The sequence below is a fragment of the Argiope bruennichi genome, chromosome 2 (assembly GCF_947563725.1).
Source record: "Argiope bruennichi chromosome 2, qqArgBrue1.1, whole genome shotgun sequence".
In the NCBI taxonomy this organism is placed as follows: domain Eukaryota; kingdom Metazoa; phylum Arthropoda; class Arachnida; order Araneae; family Araneidae; genus Argiope; species Argiope bruennichi.
In genome coordinates this window covers 71766880-71771938 of record NC_079152.1, presented here as the reverse complement: position 1 = coordinate 71771938, position 5059 = coordinate 71766880, and the positions used below count along the sequence as shown (strand labels likewise).

Sequence of the window (5059 nt, the reverse complement as noted above, 5' to 3'; positions counted from 1 at the left end):
TTCTTTATTAAAATTATATATTCAATTCATTTCACAAAAAATTTAATTTAGTTACTCAATGGTAGCCACAAGTATTTATAAAAGAAATTTGTACTTTAGATTTTTACTTCAAAAGCTTGTTTTTTAGGTTTTACATGTAACGTGAGATTTCCTGTGTCATTTCACGAAACTCATAATTTTATTTTTTAATGTAAAATAATCATAAAAAAACATTACTATTCCAAAAAATAATTTTCATGAAAGATAGTAGAAAAAGAGAAAAACGACAAATCGTTTACGTCATCTTATACTTTTCTTTGTCATTTTTTTTAAATGTTTAATAATATTTACTCTTTTTAACTTTCTTCAACTGATTTCAGTTTGAGTTTCTTTAACTACTTCAGTTTGAAACCTTATCTGAACTAACTGAACAGATGTTTATTTTGAAACATAGCGGAATATTTTTAGCTAAATATTTATTTTTTCAAGTAAGATTATATCCATAGCACAATTCATAAAAAATTATACTATTTTATTATTGTTAATAATTTTATTTAATTTATATTAACGAAAATTTCTATGAGCCCATATTAATTTTTAAGTAAACATAAACAATTTATTGTTCGAGAGAAAAATGTTACAATTTAATTATAAATTTTCATTACTTAATTTTTTAATTGTGATTTTAAATGCATAAATTATGTAAAAAAACAAATTTTAAAAGTTTATTTTTAGGTAGTAATTAAAAAAAAAGATTGCAATTTTTTTAAAAAGTTTACAAACTTTGTGCAAGTTTCAAGCAATCAAGTAAAAAAACGCATCTCTTCAACAAATAAAGCTCAATTCATCAATTACCTGAGTTTATTCCGGAAGATAAATTTATCTTTCAACTCTCCCGCGTGTCAGGATGGCCGAGCGGTCTAAGGCGCTGCGTTCAGGTCGCAGTCCACTTCTGTGGGCGTGGGTTCGAATCCCACTTCTGACAGGGTGAAATTTTTACCATCATTTATCATTCGGAATAACAATAAATCTCAAGACAATTTATTCATATTATGAAAGAATGCATTTTATATAAGGATATTTGCTGCTTTTTTTTTTTCATAAGTAGAAAAGGACTCTTTCAGATTTTAGAGTATTCAGAATCTGAGTCTTGTTCCGATTTTGCATCACGATCACTTTCCGAGATTTCAGAATATATGACAAATTTCAGCTACCATTTTGTCGTAATAGGAATATTATCTATGCTGTATACTATCTATGCTGCATAGTGTTTTAATCTATACTGTATACTGCCATAGCCATAATATTAAAAGAATTTGAACCGCTCGCTTTCTTCCTTATCTTTCCTTCCTCTTTCAAGCAGAAAAAATTAAGAAATATGTAGTTTTTCACAATGGTCTGTATCATTTTCGTATCTATTTACGGTACATAAAAACTTATCTACTATATCTTATCAAAATTAGCGCCATCGTTATTGCATTACTGAATTATTGAAACAGGGTATTCACATGTTGTCTGGTATGGGAAGATTAACTTCTAATTACAATGAAAAGCAAAAATGCAGAAATCGGAAATCTTTTTGCAAAACTTGAAAGTGCTTGAAACAATAAAAATTATAAGATATTTTATGTATGCGCATGAACTGCACAATTTTACAGCAGCTCAATTTCTAACAAAATCTTAATATATGTTTGACGAAATGGCACATTTGAAAGAATAAAAATGCTCTATTTCAGCATCCTCAATCTTAATACCTAAAAATCGAATACCATTTTTTCAATTAATCAATTTTTTTTTTTTTTTTTTTTTTGCATTACTTCAATATTTTGGCCCTTTTTACTACATGAGCGAAGAAAATATCCAGGATTCATTTAGTTTTGTTTAATTTCTTATCGGACTTCTTCGCTGGACTAATCCAATTTATTCGTCGTTTACTCACTATACGACTATATATATACTACAGACTTCGACTTGGATTGCCGGCCTTTTATAGTCTCCGGAGCAGGGCAAAGAAGGTTCTCGAATGATCAAGCCTAACTCGCCTGTTGTTGGTCCTATCTCCAAAATTCTTCTAGTATCATCCATTCCGTTTTTCCATTTTGTAGCCAAAGTCGTTAAATTTCCAAATGGTCGTCAAGTCTACTATATATGATATATACAATGAGAAAGTATTATGATCATCAAAAAAATTTGAATTCTAGACTTTGACAAATCCAAGTTTTAGATTTTAGAAAGTCCAAAAAATGCATTTTTGGAACTATATCTGTCTGTCCAACTGTCTGTAAACACGATAATTCTAAAATGCAATATAGCTCGAAACATATCAACTTGGCAATAGTTATGTTTCAAATAAAGAATACTGCATTTAAAATCCATAAAAAAATTAATCTGACAAATAACAACACCAATTATCCAATTACAAATATAAAAAAAATGTCTCCAATTGAAAAATCGTTGTTTAAACAACGGGGGAAGAGCCTCATGTCCAATTCCTCACGAGTAATTGTGCTTGATATTAATTTTATTGGACAATTTACACCTCAGTTCATGCCTAAAATCTCTAATGATTTTATCGTTAGATAGATCATGCATTTAACATCGTCAACGAATCACAATTTGGATTTTTGGATTTCTTTTCCATACTTCACCCATTTTTAAAACTAGTTTATTAAAAGAAAAGCTAAAATCTGTGCTAGTAACGTATAGAAAATGAAGAAAAATTGTTCTATACGAAGTGTTCGATACTATTACTATATGAAGTATAAAAATTGGAATTAAAAAGTACTATAAAACATTCCAACTCGAAATTTTTATAAATCTCATATGTCTGAAATAAAAACGCATTTTCGGAATTATGTCCGTCTGTCTACGAATACGATAACTCAAAAGAGTTCAACTAAGGGGATGCCATTTGGTTCGCGAACTAAACACCATATCTGCATATTTCTACTAAATTTTGTAAAATATCATATTCAGTGGAAATAGATCTGAATACAAACGAAGAGGATAATTATAAAATGTGAAGATATGGATATATAAAATTTAGCATACAGAATTAACATCTTAAACATAGAATTTTATAGAATTTGAAAGAAATTTTTCAATGGGCTAATTCTCTATCCGTCTATGCTATTTCATACATGTAAATCAATGATTCAAAAACATAATCTTTTTAATAAATGAATTTTGGTATGTATTCTTATGACTATAGATATAGTTTTATGCTAAATTTTGGTTCCAACAAAAGATGTCCAATGTGCATATTTGATTTTCGCGTATTTTTATATTCATAGCATGCCAAAAGTTAAATGCCAAAGATAGCACGATAGATTTAATAAAAATATCGTTTTTGTTAAATATTTTGAAGTTATTAGTTATTTTTATCCAATCCTATGTCATGAACTCACTAATTTGCCTACAGTCGGTGCATGTTTGGTAAATCTTCGTTGGCGACACTGAGTGAAAGGAAAACGTGTCAAAAACAAATAACAGTTGTTCTATTTTTTTTATCTACAAGCAGAGGTTGACTTCGCGAGAAGCGAGTGCGTTGATAATACATGCACCGACCGGGTTTCTTTTTTTGTTTGCGAAAAATTTTACTTTATCTTTTATGAATACTCCAAGAAATGAGTTACGTTTTATGTGACAGAATAATAAATTTGTGTTTTTAAGAAACCTTGGCTCTTCATTTTCAAGTATGGTCGACAACAGTTTTATTGCCAAAAATTTATATTTCGTAACTATTGTTCGTTAATGCCATAAAAGATATTTGCGGCCTTACTCAGGTACATATTCTTATGTTTAGAAAAAGGAAAAACACTCTTATTATAGAGTATAGGGAGACGTGTTTTAGTGAGATTATTCCAACTATTTTAAAACTGTATGTAATATATATTGCAGTTTTGATTATTCCTATTATCCTTTATCATTTTTTTATTTGTAAGCTGTTCATTAATTTTTTTTATTGCATGGTTAGATTAGAGCTACTCCATTCTATGTTGTTTCTTATGGCACTTGCCATGGACATCCGCTCTTTGAAGACAGTCAATTTAAGCCTGAGAGGGAGCGTCTCTGGTTTCTATAGTAGCGCCATCTAGGGCCAAGAGAACGACTTTTGCTACACTTAGGTCACTACCCTTTTTTTTACGGAGCGGACTTCACTCACGCATTTCATTCACAGATCGTAATTTAGACCTGAATCAAAGAACGATCACCCCTCATCCAGTACTCCCCAGGAGTATTACTCTCGACATGGAGGACTTTGTGACCACCACAGATTTCATACGCGCGTCAGCCACCAAACACGCGGAGAATCTTCGGCCGGCGGGGTTTGGACTTGCAACCTAAGGGACCCGAATCCAACACTCTACCAACCAGGCTATCCTGGCCTTTACTCCGTTCTATAATTTACCCTAACGGATTTTCATTAATCATATGCTTCAGCAAAAAAAAAACAGTAACGTGGTAAAATTGAAGTTAATTAAAGAAATTAATTATGCTATTTTGAAATATTGCTTTTCTTTTCTAAGTTGTGTTCATGAATATTACAATATTTCTGTTTCTGACAGAATTATTTTTTCTAGTTAAACTCTCATGTTGATGTAATTATTTCCACGAAAAAAAAAGTTCTTTCATTTTTTTTATATATCTGCAATAAAAAATGCTTTGTTTCTGACTTAACAGGTAAATTAATGCTTATAAAATTAAGATGATTAATATATTTTATTTTAAAATGAGGATTTACAAAATTAAATCTTATTAAATCAGATTTTTACGTCTTTCACTTAATTCCATTCCATACCTTTACAATAAAAAGAATTATCTACTTATTGCATTGGCAATGTTTGATTGAAGCGTGCTCTGTTTACAAATAACATTAATGAATTTTATTATTAATGTTCTTTTTGAGACCCATTATCATCTTTTAAAAATTTTAATCAATATTCAAAATAATTACGGATTTGCTTATTATATATTCCTTTTTTTTCTTTTTTGTAAGGGAAAAACAAAAACAGCTCCCACTCGTTACTTTAAAATAGAGAACCTTTCATTCAATAGCTGCCTTCAAAAATTTTATAAA

General features: G+C 29.5%; 1 non-coding gene across 1 annotated transcript; it reads left to right on the top strand.

Moving 5' to 3' along the window:
* The first annotated feature begins 880 nt into the window (after positions 1-880).
* Positions 881-964, top strand: Trnal-cag (transfer RNA leucine (anticodon CAG)). Its single transcript has one exon. It is a non-coding gene; the product is annotated as a tRNA-Leu (tRNA).
* The last annotated feature ends 4095 nt before the right edge of the window (positions 965-5059 follow it).